Here is a 19154-nt window from a genome sequence, read left to right on the forward strand (position 1 = left end):
TTGTAGTGTTTTTCATTTATAATTGAAGAATAGAGCCTAAAAACAACACTTTCCATTTTATCTGTGAATACCATTCATTGCTTTTGTAAGACATTATAAGTCTACTTCAATAACAAAAAGTTTATCTGCTTATAAGCTATACTGGCATGACATGGTTTTCGGTTGTTCTTTAATATTCCAATATTTCAGGTTCCGCTTTTAACATGCAGATAAAGTTTAAAACTGTGTTATAAATTGGTACTCCCCTCAGATCAATTAATGTTTCACTTCAGAAATTTAGATTTTTGTCTCTCAATACTAATAAATTGTTAAAATACTGTGATGGTTAGTAATTTATATTTAATTTGGAGTGTTTTTATGAGAAAATCTATAATGTGGTATTATGACTATTGTTTGCTGGTGCAACTATTAATTAAGTAACAAGCATTTGTTGTTAGTTTACTAGGTGGTAGGTAATAAATGTCATCCACAAGCTTAGCTGACACTTATCATTTTTATTATTGTTAGCCAATATATGTTTAATACTTTTCTTTAATATTTTTATAATTAATGCTTGATGCTATATAACTTAGCCCACAACTAGAACATCTTAATCAGCACAGTTTTTGGCATTGGATGACACATCTTCTCACTGACTGAGACATAATCAAATTTTCCTTAAAATATAAGGAATTTTAAATTTTAAGTCAATAAATTAATTTTGATGAGGGTATGTAGCTATAATATTATGTTTGATTTAATATATTGGTATCAAACATTTCTGGGGGACAAGCATGATATTGACAATTACCTGCATTTAAAACATTATTGAGTGATGTGTTCTCAAACAGAAAAAATTACAAATTTAAAGGACCACTTCATGTTCAGCAGAGATTATTAGAAGTAAGAAAATTCAATAAGTTGTGAGATACATGGTTTTAGGCCTGTGGAATTTGAAACGCCATGTTTGATCAGAATTTATTTAAACACTGCATGATATGAATGAAGTTTAAATTTACTGTCCAAGGTGGGTGATTTATAGGCAGTAATCCATTCTAGATATTTAGAAATTATTACATATTATTTTTATTCATACTACAGTTTAAATATCAAAATGTTTCCTATACAACCCTCAAAAACAAAACAAAAAATATTGAAATTCTCAAATTATTAGATTTATTGAATCTAAGAGTAACTTAAATTTGTATATATCCTTAACTCAAAGATTCTCAAGTATTAAGAACAAGAAGGAACCCATTAACTTAACTCTAATTTGTATTAGCCACTGAGTGAACAAGCAGATATGGTATGCAATAATATTTATTGAGTAAATCACCAAAGTTTTGGTGAATAACACACAAGTCACAATACCAATGCTACTCTTGGAACACTCTTGATAACCTACCTTAATGAGATCACATTTGAAATTATTCTTTTCGTGTAGACTGGGTAAATCATCCCTAATTTTGATTTAAATTTCCTTCTTTTAATCATCTTTTAAAAATTGTTTTGGAGGGAAATTGTTCAGATAAACTTTTTGACCAGACTGATATAATTAGCCTTTTATTGTTTTGTTGCTGAAATCTACAAATTCTTGCAGAAGAATATACAATTTAATGTGGTCTAACAGACCATCCTGTCTGTGCTGGTTGACTGACTGGGTCGAACCAATGTTCACCAATTTCTGATACCCAAACAGGATAACAATCTTGGATGTGTAAACTTTTCTGTGATACCATATTGAGAGCTAATGTATATATAGGCTTCTAGCCAATGTGAGAATATCAATAATTCTTGAATTAGTAAATTGAACTGCTTTCATTTGGGATCTCATCCTTGGTTTCCACGCATTTGTTTTCGCTTAAAGCACTAGCATACAGTAGCCAGAATTTCCAAAAAGGGAAGTTTTACTGGGATAGTTGACAGGAATTGTGGTGATGTGAATTATAAATTAACTTGTTCGCAAATATTTCATTCTCATAATGTAGATTTATTTTTCACATTCTTTTATCTTTGTGATTATATTATAAAGTCACTGTACAAATTCTCATGGAACAAGGGAAAGACTGTGATCGCCATAACTACATTTAGCTTCATCACTGACTAAAAGTACGATGTCTTCCCCTTGGCTTATCTTTGCTAGTTTTCTCAGAAAGGACAAAATTTGATCCAGGTTCAGACAACCACAGCCATTAAAAAAATATCATAGACTTCAAAAATGAAACACTAGTTCTTTTTTATAGTTAAATCTGTTAGTGCTAATTATAATTATGTAGAGGCTGTGGTTAAAACTGAATGTCACTATGCTCCTGATCTTTCTTTTAATTTATTAGAATTCATGGGATGTTTGAAGCAATTTATGAGGGTAGAAAACGAGTTCTGAAGTGTAAAGCTATAATTATCTGTTATCAGTTTCTGTATTGGCAGTTTTAATATTAAAAAAGATTAATGTTTAATTGTTTAGTTCATTTTATGAACAGTAACTTTTTCTAATTATTATGTAATTTACCATAAGTTTTGAGTAATTTTCAAATGTAAATTCAGATGCAATATGGTAAACGCTAACTGCAGTAAGAAAATATGTTAGACACTTTTCTGCTTAGACGTTTCAGAACATCATCTTGGTCCTCAATCATCCTGTTTAAATTATATATATTGTTTTTTAAGAGGTCTAGCTACTCCCTATATCCACAACGTGCAGAAATTAAGAATAACACTCAACATTTTACTTTTCCCACACAGTTTTAGAAAAGTATTTTGATTTCAGAATATATAAATGTAAATAAATATATATTTATATATTCTGAAATCAAAATACTTTTCTAAAACTGTGTGGGAAAATTAAAATATTGAGTGCGACAGAATGTCACATAAGGACGGCCAAAAAACCAACTCTACTTTATTTCTGGTTCTCTTCTTAATTCTGTACGCCTTTACTTTTTAAAATTTTAATCACTAAGATACATTTTAGTCAAATATTTAATTGACAATACTTATATCTCTCAGAGGATACAATTCCGGCAGTCAGTATACAACTATAGAATAACAACCAACCCCTTACGTAACTTATCAGTATTTAGGGTACTCACTGTTTCACGCTGCGCCAACAGCTATCCTTACACACAATCACTATTGTCAACTAACATTTACTGAAAAAACACTATGTCCGTGGATCGTCGGCACTACTGTGACAGCAGACAGTGGGTCACGCCAAAACAGGGAAATATAACGACGATGTGTAGCATGACACCTCTCGGCCAGGTCGAAACACAAGACTGGCGGCAGCGGGCAGCCGGCAAGACTAGCGACTACGGAGTACAGTTTGTGGTGGGATACGTGAAAGTGGAAGGGAGGGGAGGTCACGTGACCGTCTTGGCCTGTTGTTGGTCTACTACAGAAGGCTTGTAACAATAACATTCAATAGCAGAGTTGATAACCATGCTGAACTGACCAGCTCAACTTATGTTGGCAGCACTGAAAACACTGACTGACTACATCTGTCTGTTTGTCTTTCGAGTTGCATGTAAGTCCTACTGTACGTGCAAGTTACTTAAATTATTTCAGTCTTTTCAAAGGCAATGCAGACACAACATGCCAATACCCTAAGTAACAGCTGGAAAGTACGGGTTGACTTTCTTATGGTGAAAGTTACATAGGGTGTTTCCGCACAAGTGGTACCCATGATGGACTGCGGCAATTACAAAATAAATCATCATATGGTGTACCTACATCATTTCAGTCACTTTGTGAAAGTTAGAGATATCTTCTCATTGTTTTTGTCTAAGTATTTATTGAGATTGTGGAAATCAGTTTCCAAGCGTGCTTCTAAAGTTGAGCGGAACGTTCTTAGATTCTTACTGAAACAATCAGGGGAGCGATTACCTTAAGCTGGAAAGGGGTGTTGGTACAATGTCGGCTTAAGTGTAACAGAAAAATTTTGGAACCCAACATTTTCAAACCGAGTTAAAATTTAATTGGAAACTAGATAGACGTAACATTTGATACATAGCGTCAGAAAAATAAGCACAATAGTGAAGCAGAATAATACAATATCTCCTTCTAATATACCCTTCTGTATTTTTGTTATATTGATATAATGTTCTTCATTATATAAAGGAAAATCTTTCAAGGCGTACAGTACCATATTCAATGTCTTACTTAATTTAACATGTTTTTAGGCATTGTTTCTCTCACTTTCATTGAAAGCGTTATTTTGTTTATCGAAAACAAAGCAAGTATAATTTCCTTTCCAATTAAGGAAACCACCCTTTATTCCTTGTTGTCAGCGAAGTGTGTTGTAATAGGATCTAAAAGCCTCGCGTAGATTGTAAGACGATAGAACAAATGTTTTACAAGTGCGAGCAACAACTGGCAGGGAGTGGGACTTGTCAGATGATATAATCAGCTGTTGAATATTCTTGACAATAGATCATTCTCCTCTAACTATGATTGATTCGGTTATTTATTCATTGGCGTTTCACCACATCAGACTATATTCTGGAACAGATTTATTTCTTTGTCTTATTAATGGTGTGTATAATGAGTGTGAGTGTCCTATTAGTACTGTTATAACATAGTATCTGATGGTTCTTAGAAAAAGTTATCAATTGATAATCAAATTACCAAGATAGTTGAAGATTTCTGTTTTATAAACTTGATCGGCGCAAGAGCACACATTGTCACATGTGGCATAGCGAACAGATCCCAACCTTGTCCAACAAGAGCGATTGCTGTAGTATCAAGTGTAGTTAGGTAGCGACACCGTAGTGTTTTGTTTTGAGAACATTAAATTAGTGTTTTATATTATCAGAAATGTAATGTAAACAATGCCAAAACATGATATACTGTAGTAATTATACTTGTAGTTTTCTTTTTAGACTTTCCAGGAATACAGTGAAGTAAAAGTCTGACTACTCGAGCTGTTGGGTTCATCGAGGCTGTTTTTTCTATAAACTATTTAGGGGCATGTACAAATTACGCTGAAGAGGCTGCAATGCCGCGACGCGACGTTTGCATGGCTCCACTGGCCGTTGCTTGTTCTAGCACTACCAGTACGGGATTAGAACACGTCTATTGGTTGTAGCTGGTTATAAAGTCACGTAGTTTATTGGTTAAATACAATATTTTTATTAATAAATACTGAGTTTTTTTTGTAAATTAAGATATTTTATTGCAATCTCTGTAATATCCGAGTTTTTGTACGATGTGTATACAACGTTATAATTTTAAATTAAGTTAGAATGTACGTTAGGATCAAGAATAAAAACACTTATTATACAGTAAAGTAAAAATAAATAGTATTCATACGAAAACTTGGCTTTTGTCAAATGGTGGGAGGGGGCCTAGGTGATATCACTGCCCCGGGCGATATAAAGCCTAAATTCGCCCCTATTTTGTAAACCATACTGACTATATACAGTACTTCAAAGAGGTGAAATTCCTGCACTGAGTTTTATACAAAATATCACATTATGATTATAAGCTAGTTAACTATTATATTCAACAATATCATGATCCCATCAATTACTTAATTTAAATATAGATATATTTAATATAGATCAAATTTAACGGCTTAGTTTTTAACCACTAACAGTATTTAAAGTCCAAATAAACAGTATAGGCATATAGATCAAATGTTGTAGGTTACTAGTATCCACATACCACAACATTCGCAAATATAATATAATGTTTTACTTTTTCGTGGGCTTGTGTTTTAATCATTGCGTTAAAGGTTATTATCCCAAAAATTTATAATAGCTTGTAGCCACATTATAGCCGCCATTTTCGATTCGGTTGCGATTAACATTTATTGGTGATTTTGCAAAACCACGTACTTTGTATCATTTAATAAAAAAATCCTTAGATACTACAAATGGGCTTTGTGTTTTGGTCACAGTTATTAAGAGTGGCTCTGTCCCCATGGCACAGCGTTGAATGGTTTGTACGCTGGAAAGGTGGCCAAGTATAAGATAACCAGTTATTAAGAGTGGCTCTGTCCCCATGGCACAGCGTTGAATGGTTTGTACGCTGGAAAGGTAGCCTAGCCAAGTATGAGATAACCAGTTATTAAGAGTGGCTCTGTCCCCATGGCACAGCGTTGAATGGTTTGTACGCTGGAAAGGTGGCCAAGTATAAGATAACCAGTTATTAAGAGTGGCTCTGTCCCCATGGCACAGCGTTGAATGGTTTGTACGCTGGAAAGGTAGCCTAGCCAAGTATGAGATAACCAGTTATTAAGAGTGGCTCTGTCCCCATGGCACAGCGTTGAATGGTTTGTACGCTGGAAAGGTGGCCAAGTATAAGATAACCAGTTATTAAGAGTGGCTCTGTCCCCATGGCACAGTGTTGAATGGTTTGTACGCTGGAAAGGTGGCCAAGTATAAGATAACCAGTTATTAAGAGTGGCTCTGTCCCCATGGTACAGCGTTGAATGGTTTGTACGCTGGAAAGGTGGCCAAGTATAAGGTAACCAGTTATTAAGAGTGGCTCTGTCCCCCATGGTACAGCGTTGAATGGTTTGTACGCTGGAAAGGTGGCCAAGTATAAGGTAACCAGTTATTAAGAGTGGCTCTGTCCCCATGGTACAGCGTTGAATGGTTTGTACGCTGGAAAGGTGGCCAAATATAAGGTAACCAGTTATTAAGAGTGGCTCTGTCCCCATGGTACAGCGTTGAATGGTTTGTACGCTGGAAAGGTGGCCAAGTATATAAGGTAACCAGTTATTAAGAGTGGCTCTGTCCCCATGGTACAGCGTTGAATGGTTTGTACGCTGGAAAGGTGGCCAAATATAAGGTAACCAGTTATTAAGAGTGGCTCTGTCCCCATGGTACAGCGTTGAATGGTTTGTACGCTGGAAAGGTAGCCAAGTATGAGATAACCAGTTATTAAGAGTTAACGCCCCCATGGTACAGCGTTGAGTGGTTTATACGCTGCGAAGGTGGCCAAGTATTCAGACAACCAGTTATCAAGAGTGGTCAAATGGTACAACGTTGAGGACAATAAAGTTATCTTCTCGTCGTTCAGGATGTCCTGATGCGATATTTGACACTCTATGAAACGAAGTTCGTTGTGAGTTGGCCCTAATAATATTTCAGCTTTTAAGAGGTATATTTCACAAAGTTTTACAAGGTATATACTCAGTAGATGGATTGCAATGGCCACCAGATCTGCAGGAACTGTGCGGAATCAGGTAATCAGCCCATGTCCGGATGTCTCCCACTTGCAGGAATCTCACAAGTGAAGGTTGTGCTATAACAGAACGCAAGTCCTGGCCACTAAAACTGACCACTAGTAGGTCGCAGGAGTGATTTCGTTTCCTGTTCGCTGCCATGACTGTAATCTGCTGGCCCGTCCCCGATCTTCTACCTGCTGGTTTAAACATTTATATCATTGTAATATTTACTACTTTATACATTTAAAAATCGCCCAACCAAACATTGATTGAACCATCTTAAATAGAGGTCAGTATTGTGAATCTTTTATAAAATTTTTTCTTGCCTTATATATATATATATATATATATATATATATATATATATTAATGTTCCTAGTTTCCGTTTATTGTGTTGGTAACGCACAAACTTCAGCGATTATACGCTATTATACATTATTACACTCACAGAAAACACATACAGCTGGCCGTCGAACTGTCCTGAGTCCTTAATTGGTTTTAAGGTATAAAAAACGTATCTTTTGTTTTTAATTTATTTATATAACTTTATGAGAACGTTGTCAATGTGGAAAAATTAGGAACAAGTGTTACATGTTACAGTACTGGAAATATGATTTTAATAGATCTCTATACATTTAAACGTTACTGTTGCTATGTTTTAAATATATAATGTTCGGACTCATGAACTGACGGAAACTCTTAATATCGTGTCCTTGGTCGCCCGTCTGTCTATTCAGTGGTGTAACTATGATTTGGATTTGGGAGGGGGCGGGATGTAAATCTAAAGTACATCACACCGGGGTTATGGCATACATCTGAATATATCTAAACTTCAATAAACTAGAAATATCCACTTCATAGTCAAAGATTTAACTGCGTTATGCGTTATTTCAGACAAGTTGAATATCTGTTATACGTATATTTTTTAAAGTTTGACAGCTTTTGTCGGAGGTTTTCTATCCCCCTCATCCACCGCCCCATCGTTACGCCACTGTGTCTGGTTATCCACCTGTGCGATAACTCTTGATAGTAAGGCCCTAGACTTGAACTTTGGTACATAGGTTCTTGTTGGTCCGAGGAAGTATTCTACTGATTTTGGAATCGAAAAGGCAAAATCAAAGGTAAAAATAAAACTGCAACATGTTTACATTGGTCTTACTGGTAACTGATAACGAGAAAACTTTCGTTACGTTCTGTCTGACCCTTGTATACTCCGTTGTGTATATTTACTTTATCATAAAGGTTTTACATGCAATAAAATGAACAGAATTTAATAAGACAGTAAAATTGGTTAATACACGAGGCCAAACACAGTGTTAACAGCCCAACCAATAGAGCTGCGAGTACGCAGCGAGAACGCTTGGGTCGGCGAGTGTTCAGGGGCCACAGACAGAGTATTGTGATTTAAGTCCCTATTTAAATTCCTCAGAAGTGAACTCCAAAGTCACGAAAACCACACTTAACTCATAATTACAACAATTACTTGTGCTCTCTTTAACGATCAGTGAAGCAGTTTATTCACTATCACACAACAATATCATGCCAAGCTTACCTTAGTGAAGAAGAGAATGGAGTGTGTGTGTATGAGCTTGCGACGCGAGTCTGGCTGGGCACTTACTTATTTAGAATAATATTTGTATAATTTGATTAACTGTTATAATGTCTGTCGTCACTAAAGAACTTGTAATGTCAATCGCTACAAATGTTTCACTACACTAGAATATGTACATGTTAAAATTAACATGGAATGAAAATATCACATTTGGTCTAATTGTAAAAAACAGTTCCTGGCTGGGCAACACTCTGGAAGTTAGGCTGTCAACACTTCTCCTCCTGCAACAGAGTTCACATAGAATTAACTTACAATACAACACAACTGATGTGCTAGATTATAAAATGATGCAATAAATGTCTTCAACTTTACAATAATGTTTATTTTAAAACACGAAGTAAAGCTGCAAATATTAAATGATTTCCGAGTTTATTACATTTAAAATGATGTTGATGTACAAATGCCTACGAAAAACAGTCAGTTTACATTAAGATTTTAGAAATATTCCAGCTTCTAGCAAATTGTATGGAGAGACACACGTACAGAAAACATTTACATAAGCACAACTATGGCTACTCAAAATACAACCACAGCTGTATATCTAGAGTAACATTTTACATATATTAACCTGTACTAATAATGTAGTAGTTGATTTTATATTAACAAATTAGTAATGGATATAACCCAAGAAGATAAATAATGTTTGCTACTTAGTAACACAAAGAGCCGTTGCCTAGACAGTGACCGTTCCCAAGTGTAATCGGCGGGCACAATTAACTTTGACTTTGATTTTTTGACATATAATCACTCTGTCGGAAAAGTTTCACAACCATTATAACCACATATAATATATGTAACTGTTGCCTCTCTGTAACAATTAACCATAATACAAATATAGAGTATTGCAGTGCGCGATCCGTCTGCCAGGCTCAATAACTCTGTGATTTGGCCTGGTTACTAATCTCAGACGTATTGGTTTGGACTGTATTTGGTTATAACTGCAAAAACTAAACACTAGAGATTAGTTTATTATTCCAATATACCTTTAGAAATGATTTATTAATATTGTTCAAATTTTAGACCATAGGTTATAGGCAATAAAGAGTATACAGTAGTTATAACCTATTTGTAATAAATTATGTAGAAGTCTATGTTACAGCACTTGGTGGAATATTTCCAAACTACTTGCAGCGGAATTAAAATGACAGATGAAGAATAATGTTTTAAATAATACCGGAAGAATCCAATATTACCACTGACTATATTTTTAAGTGGCTTTCTAAATATTAAAATTTGAATTTAAGAAAGAATAAATTTTCTCCAGTGAACCAGTTGTGAGGTTATGTTGACAAGATAAGTGTTTTTCCTTGATTGTTAATTGATTTACGAATGGAAATGTTGATAAAATATGTTTAATTTTATAATACACACATCGCCAAATGCCATATCATTATATCAGGAGGGATATTTTCAGATTTAAAAGCTCCCCTACACCTCACCGATTCTCTCACTGGCTGTACTGACCAAGTAAAACCCATAACAATCAGGTGTTAAAAACAACCCGAAGGCACACAAGTACATTTGCCGAGTATTAACACCACAAAGCAGCATATTATATAAAGTTCCAATATAGGGTTAACGAAAATATAAAAATAAATGTCATACAAAGTTTTGGCTCGGAATTTTATGACCTATACACATACACCTAGTTGTTGTAGTTTTCCTAATAGAGCGTATCCATACAGAAAGAACACTGCCGAAAAACATGTCTACCACAACTCATCGAGCTAAATCGAGAAGAAATCAAAGCTTTTTTTCCAGTATATCTCAATGATCCATACACGAAAGGGATTTCCTCTGCACCTCGATTAATACTGTTTAGAGTATATTTATGTGGTCTTTTGTCTATTCCAGACAGCGCAGCATACTCAACAATCAACATGGCTTCGAACCGTGTCAGCATCAGACAAGAATCTTTACTATCGAAAAATCAGGGGAAGTACTTTAGTATCTTGTGCAAAAGCTACTCACCATTGCTCAAAAAGTATGATAATAATAGTAATAATACAATAATAAGTTCTAAAGCTACTCAATAGGCTAAAAGGGTAAGACTGGCTAATATTAAATTCTAAGTATTTAAAGATTAAATACCAGTAATAATAGGATAGTTTAATTTTAAAAGAAGTAACAAGGATTTACGGAGCTCAAAATAAAGATAAGCCTTAAAAGTGTCTCGCATGAAGCTCGTGAGACTACTTCATGATAACTTTTCTAAAAATTTCAAAATGAAAAGGTCTTTTTTAAACCCATTTCATACGTTGGTAGTGTAAACAAAACAAATATGGGTAAAGCCAGGCCCTGTGTTGCTTGGATCTCGCTAGGAAAAAGTACAGAGACAAGTAACGTTCATCTATATGATTCATGGTGTGTCGTTGAAACCAATTATTTAGATTTTCCAATTTTGTTCTTGTTTGTAGTGGCTTTTCAGCAAGGCTCTTATCTCCACTGTCTCGAGCGCAAAATGAAATGTTATTAGGTAAAATATATTTCTCTGTCAAAGCAAGATTGATTAATTTACAAATGTTTCTTGGATGTTAGAAACCGAACTTATTCTCATTTTTATATATTACCAAAATAATTACGACATATCCACAGAGAAGAAACTATTTTTTTGACGAATAAAATGATAAACCGTAGAATAAATAACTTGTAGTGAGTGGGTTGCACACTCGGACAGGAGGCAGCAAGACGGTATCAGTAGGAGACCGAGAAGGTTTGGTGGGGCAATATCGATCGCTTGTGAGAGCGAGTCCCAGGTACATGCTGGCTGTGCGGCCGCCACTGCCACCGCTATTGTACGTCGTCACTCAACAATCTATACTGTAAAAACGCCTCCGATCTGACTGTAAGGCGCGGTGAACCTTCCTAACCATATACGTTATGCATGTGACTTATGTTTGTTTTTTAAGATTTGAATTATTACATTTGCTTAACGTTTCTACACAGTTACGGTTACAATTATAAATCATACATTATTATATTGCTAATACAATATTTTAAGAAAGTATTCATTAGTAAAAATACATAGCAATCTGAAACAATTTATATTAGTGTCTGAAACATTGTATTAAATTCGATTATGTGCAGATCTCAAAAGTTTTACAATTATATCTATAAAAGTAAAAAAAGAAATAAGCATTGATACAGTATGGAAACAGGCGATGCAATAGACATTAATCAAAAAGGAAACGTTATTTTTATATTATATATCTTCTTTATTTTGTATGAAAAGAGTACATTAATTCAATATATTTAACTGTATAAAATATGGATAAGACAGCTAAAGGTAATATTCGATGAAGTAAATGTCATCCGAAATCATCTTAATAAGGACATCAGCCCAAGATATAAAATAGAACAGTAACTATACTGGCGTTTCTTAAATTAACATACAAACAGATTGCATACAATATTCGTCAGAAATCTAGGCCTATTATCTCAAAAATAATTTATACTAAAACACACCTCGAAATGTGCTACAATTTGCAGTCGATGGCATCATAATTGGACTACTTTTCACGTGAAAATTGAGAATCTATTTTATCAGTAGGCCAGTTATACTAATACATATATATGGTTGGAAGATGTTTATACCTAAAGTAATAAAAAATAAATAGTGAGAATGGAATAGGCAAGGGGATCAGACTCGAGATATGGGAAGAAATATTAGAACTGCACTGGAATCAAAGATATCGATTCTTTTCACTTCTCTCGACTCTCATACAAGTGTGGGTCAATACAAGTGAGATAAGTACTTTGTACCGCGCATCATGCGTAGCTCTTGTGTTCATATTGCTCTACAACTTGGTCAGCACATTAATTTGGCTGCCTCCAAAAATACCGTCCAGGATACATCATTTAACTACACTGAATTAGAGAAGAAATTAGTTTAGAGTAATGGTTTAGAGCACCAATATAAGATAGGTAAAGTGCCGTTAATCCTTCCTGTCCTGACCACTTGACTGTACCAGCGTACCTGGATAGATTTTCTCTCTGCACAAGGTAGTTAGGATATCGATGGCAGTTGGAGCCTGCCAAAGCGTTAATCGGGTGCTATCTAGATTATTAGATCAGTTTATAAACCAAGGGCTCGTGGTTTGCAGTCAGCAAGCATGCTTTTAAGATGGACTCTGTATACCAGTTGTAATATTCTTAAATATGTGAATTTTATAGGAATTCTTTCTATTCAAAGAAACCATAATTGGAACGGATACTGAACTAACAGAAATAACCAACACACTTTAAAGCATTCTCTTTATGCTGTATCATAATAATCAGCTTGGACATGATACATCATATATAACCTTTACATGAAACATCTTGCACGGTTTTCGATATAAATGTTGGACTTGGGTGTTCATAGATCAGGGAGACCTACAAATAGATATGGCATACATTTTGTGGCAATCGCCCGAAGAAGGAACTACATAATAAAAACATAGTCAATAGATACATTTTTGCTATCGTCATTTGATCCACATCAGTCAACCCTGTAAAACTTGACTATAGCCAAACTCAGAAGAAACGACTCCTTTTCTGTTGGTGATGACTGTTATTTGGTTGTTAGTATTATCTTGCACGCACTACAACTAAAGTTATGGTTCACAACCTAAATCAATTTTGCCAAAATATGGAATAACGTTATCCATTTATTCAAATTAAAAAATAAGGAGTTTTTCGTTTATCTTCATTTGTGCAATGGTTTTAGAAGACTGATTACATAATTTCTGTTCCATGATGAGAGAAATTCAAACTAAGGTCAATACCCAACAATTTACGAAACTAAGTAACACTGTAAGATCTCATATTTAAGATGTTAATGTTAATTTTTGGATTGAAATTAAATCTCATGAAATCTTCAGAAGATGTATGCATTGTATTCTTTGCTAATGTGGCCAATCACATTTTAGCTATGTACTTTTTATAACTGTGTCTACATTTAATGACATTAATCGTTGCAGAAGAAAGGTACAAAAATCTGGAAAAGAAATTGTTTACAAGTTTTAATGGATTATCTAGGCGAATTATTACTATTCATCTACTAGATAAAATGACGCGTCTTGTATACATCTTGTAAGACGTTGTGTTTCTGACATCTCAGCCAGTCTTATCGCTCCTTTTGGAAAGTTGTTCAGAAATTATTCATCAGCATGCGGTGGCTTATTAGAGTGCTAAGCTGTTTTTACTGCGTTTATATACCTATAATTTTATCCCCCTGATGGCATAGAGAACGGAGCTACTTTTGTTTGCAAAGGCTATCAATGTGAAGAGGTAATGTCAATTTTTCGTGTTTACGCCAAAGTACTTTTAATTTATCATGATGGTAGTTGTCCCTAATCTTTATCCAAACAAAATTTAACAAACTAATCTTTTTACAAATTGTTATAACATCAGGCATATGGTTCGTTACCTGACTGAAATCAGTCATCTTTGGTTGTTAAAAGTCTATGTTATAACATTCTTTCGTAACAAAGTGATTCAATTGCCTTATAATCTGTTGTCTCTATAGAGACTTATCTCTTAAGCAGTCTAAGAGTTGATGAGCATGGAGTTGACATGACATGTTTTATGTGATTCCTGACTTAGCGTGTCACAGTGTATGATTTGTTTTTTTTTTTTTAATCTACATTGTTATATGGTAGTATTTGAGGTAGTTATGCGAGGAAAAGCTGAGAACCGAAGATCTTGAAAAGTAGCATTACTGATCTTTTTCACTGTACGATGGCAAATGTTCGAAAACTTATGTTACCCTCACAAGCATTCTATTGTCAAAAACAGACTTTAACGGTACAAAATAAATCGTTATGAAACAAGGAAAATTGTTTTATTTGCACTTTTGTTCCGATTTTTGTTTATCAAATATCGTAATCCCGTTTAAATTTCATGACTTTCTGTGTTGAGTGATGAAGCTTCAAACGAATAAATAAAAACCCATACAAATGAATTCGTCTGTTTTCTACTTCATATGTATTACCTGAGAAAATTCTAGGTTTTCTACCTTAGATAGGAAATGGACACTTTTTGTATTGTTGTTTCTTATATGTATTTGGTCTTTTTTAGTTGTTTATTCTTTTTTTTAATCTATCTTGTATACTAGATCTAGTATCTTAGGCCTATATGTTGGTCTACCTTATTATTTAAGTGGTTAGAATAAGTCAAATAAATCTGATAACAACCTTTTTAGTTTAATCTAGAATTTACAATACCGACATATGGGAAGAGTAGGGAAATACTCGAACTTATACTCCCCCCTCTTGGTGTGGTACTAACTATGAAAGAAACTGTTCGCGAAATATGCTCACTTAGAGAGTAATTGAAAAAATTTCTACATGGATAAGGGATGTTTTACCCATCGGAGACACCACACCGAGTTGAATGTCGCGGTGGCGAAATACAGATGGGCTAAAATATTCATGAGAGACACCGGCACGACGGCGAGGCAAGTATACACTATGTATGCAGTAGTGCCAACCCCTCTGTTCTCGGGGAATTAAACTGAAATTAGCTATTAATCCAAGCTACTTCTACAGAATACGTACTAGAGGTAACCTCAAAACACACATTCCACATACTTTTACAATAATTAACTAAATTTGTCCTAACAGTTTACTTTTATGAATGTTAACATAGTTTGCCGTGAAAAGATTGTTGACAGTTCCTCATAACAATATAATAATATATACGTAAAGGTTTTAGCGTTCATTTATACCTTATTAGATTTATCGTATCATATGTCAAGTAAGGATTGAAAGAGCACAGTAAAGAATATCTGACAGACTGAAAATACAGTTTTTAAATGTTTCAATTTCAAGGCAGTTCTTTTAAGGCAGAGATTTATGTTGCTCTGCTTTGTTAAACATTTCTAATGGGAAAACAGTTCAAATGCATTTCCAAATTTAAATTCCTCCCCCCACCTAGTAATCGAAACTAGTCACCTCGATTAGTACCCGCAAGCTTACCCCTAAGCTACGTTAACGACCTATTAATGTTGAAAGCTGAAACTGTCCAAAGTTGAAAATTATACAACATCATAATATAGAGCACATATAGGTGTTTCAAACACAAACAAGTTTTAGAGGCAATATTTTTCATTACACACAAACATGAAGAGTTTATTGGACTATGTTTAGCAAATTTGATTTTGTGCTGTATAATTCTAAAACAGCTTGGTTATTTTGATACAGAATGTCAATATGACAATATCGTGATTTAGAACCAGATGTGTGAGGCTAAAAAAAGATCAGATGTTTGAAAGGACGTAATTTTTGCTGCCAAGATTATAAAACCACCAAAATGATGCAAATGATTTGTAATATTTACAAGTAAAAGAGTATTCTAGTTGTAAAGTTGAATATATGTATGCAATTTCTTGTATAATTAGTACCCTATGGCCTAATTTTGTTTTACACCATATAAATTATAAAATACATATAATTCATAACATATAAATTATTATATTGCATATATTAAAATATATAATTCAAGCAACATTTTCTGAACGCGTTTTCTTAGTTAAATATTTATTTTAACATGATAAATTATTCTAACCGCGCACACAGTCTCTTTATAATGAATATATGTCTTTTATTTCAACACACACATTGAGTAGAACACTGGATTGAATGTTCACTTGCAGAGAGAAAGCGTCTGGAAGGTCATCGCTAGACCTTGGGCCGTTCTGCTTGGATCACGACACGACAAGTAGGCTATTTTGTATAGTATGGCAGAAACCATACACAAGTCTTGTTATGTATTTGATCTCTGATACACATTCACATAAGTTTTTAGCCTCTTATACAAATTTCAAAATTAATACATACATTTGCTTTTAATTATCAGTTATTTGCAAATAAGTGGAACAGAGCATCAGTATAGTATTTAAATTTCAGTTTTATTTAAACACGAGAATTTTATATTCAAATGTAATATTGTCAACGTATCAATATTGCGGCTAAATCAGTAAAAGTGGATATAAAATAAATTTGTATTTTGCACTGGTTATATTTTCAGATATAAACATAACCACATAACATTTGTTATAACGATATAACATTTTGAATTTAGTTATAGTTATATTACATTGTTTTTTTGTCAGGCTTTGACGTAACTATGGTCATCGTGGCTTTTTCCATTCTGTGGTTGTATTTTTATTTATCTTTTTGGTTATTTATTTACACTAATGAAAGGACTTCTATTGCCTGTTAGATACAACAATGTATGTTTTAGAGTATTGTTAGTATCTCGCTATGGGTCGATATGGCATTCCCGACCCAAAGAAGAAGACCATGGATGAAGAATCCCATGATACGATTACATATATTTGGTGTAAGTGAAAATTGTGTTTGTAGTCACATAACTGCACAACAATCGCTCCTGTAAAGCAGAGCGCCCACTGCGACGGGACCTGCCCGGCCCGGCCCGGATTTTATAGGATGTCAAGATACAGATGGACACTCGCCAACTGCGACCGGCCAGGCCCGGCCCGAGAGGACTCGGCTCACGCGGCACCAGCACAGTCGCCTCAAGAGCCGACCGAGGCCGGATAGGCCGGCCTGGACGCAGTGGACGGGTGTCCATTTGATCGTATGCATTTCGACATCTCAAGGAAGGCCGGAAGGATGGTGATGTTACAGGTGGGTTGGCGATACCCCTTCTACATGGTTTCCTTTACCTGCCCAGAGATCTTTACCACTATTCGAAAGAACCTACAACAGTAGGCCTACAGATCGTTGTGTTTGGTGTATTGGGAAAATGGCTAGTTGCGTGTATTCAGACGAAAAACTTACTGAAACAGTGCGCCTTTACGTACATTTATACAATCCAGCACATAAAAATTATCGTGACTCAGCAATGAAAGAAAACTCGTTGGAAGAGATGGCAATTTTACGAAATGCCTCTGGTAAGTTCCAATATTTATTCCAATTTTTAACCCTAGAACTGGTAATTTATTTTTCCAGAGATATAGTATTTTTGTGGCATTGGACATCAATTAGCTCCACCCCATCTTGTACATCTATTTTAGAGGAGATTTGTTTCTTTATTTACAATTTGATGGAATTTTACAAAAGCATTTCATCATCTTAAATGTCCTCTATGCCAATGATGATTTAAAACCCCATACTTTTTAGACCAGGACGAAAGGTGTAACTACTTGTACACTAATAAATCAATTTCTCTCTTATTTCAATTCTTCATGTCATTTTCTTCATGTCAACCTTTTTTCTGTATCCTCATCTTTCATACTAAAGTAAATTTAGGTAATTATCGGATTTTTCATTTAGTATTTTTATTTTAAATTACTGATATCGGTTCAAGAGTTTCAACATTTTTTCAAAGCTTGTACTATAGTTAGGAGTGTTATGTAATTTAAAACAGTATAGTTATTCGCAATATTATTTAATACTAATTTTAATACAAAATTCTAAAAAAGGATAATTAGCTTTATTTACAAATATATATTATTTAATAGAAAATGCCTATGCATTTTTGTCGAAAAGTAAATTATCCACAACCCTATTTATAGAAAGCTAAATAAATGTCGACTTAAATATGTTATCTCTACAATCAGATTGAATGAGAATCAGAAGCGTTTCATACACTACAGATTTGCGGCTTAATTCGAGTCGTTTTAAGACAAATACATGACTCGATATAAGTGGGAGCGCAGCGAGGTCAGGAACTGGTCAGGTGACACGAATCGACTCGAGTTGTCAAACAATACGAATGTAAAGTTAACGAATGCCAATTATTCGAGTTATTTAAGTAGTCGACTAAACGAGGTGGTATACTTTGAGACACAAAGTAGCGTATTGTCACGGCAACAAGATGAAGTTATTGGTGAACTTTTAATATTTGCCACCATAATATTACAGGGCAACACAATCGCAATTATGGTTCATACCGACTACTGCTCAGCTGAAACAAAAAAAGGACATACAAACGTTAATATCTTCTCATACACTACGTTACGTATAATGTATCTCTTAGGGTACTAAGAGATACATTACCAGGTAACCGGGCTATCATATTGTTTTAATTATAGGCCTAGTGTGTTGAGTTCTTGCTTCAAAAGTGGTGCTATGATTATTTCGTTTGTTTGCTTACATCGTAAGCAGTTTATTTGGGGCGTTTATTAACTAAAACGTATTAACTGTTTGAAAATATCCTTTATATCTAACTCAATATTCTTTTTTATTCATCCGATCACATACTAGTTTCAATATAATTTTCTGGATAAGACAAAACACATTACAGAATTAAAACACAAACAAACATAAAAAACAAATAATTGTACTTATTTTTTTTTCATTTTAAATATGTAATTATTACAGTTTTTCATCTGTCTAGAAATGTACTCTATTTTAATATAAAATAATAATCGGGATGGTTGAC

At 34.2% G+C, this 19154-nt stretch overlaps 1 protein-coding gene across 9 annotated transcripts in view; it reads right to left on the reverse strand.

Moving 5' to 3' along the window:
• Positions 1-19154, reverse strand: part of LOC124363539 (glucose transporter type 1) — a 154057-nt gene that overhangs the window by 93792 nt on the left and 41111 nt on the right. For 7 of the 9 annotated variants that reach the window (XM_046818814.1, XM_046818792.1, XM_046818804.1 and 4 more), the window contains exon 3: positions 8703-8983. The gene's annotated coding sequence lies outside the window, so the exon portion shown is untranslated. Of the gene's footprint in view, positions 1-3068; positions 3206-8702; positions 8984-19154 lie in introns of those variants that run through there. The other 2 variants (XM_046818798.1, XM_046818836.1) reach the window with 2 other exon arrangements.

This window comes from Homalodisca vitripennis, chromosome 1, assembly GCF_021130785.1.
Source record: "Homalodisca vitripennis isolate AUS2020 chromosome 1, UT_GWSS_2.1, whole genome shotgun sequence".
Lineage (NCBI taxonomy): Eukaryota > Metazoa > Arthropoda > Insecta > Hemiptera > Cicadellidae > Homalodisca > Homalodisca vitripennis.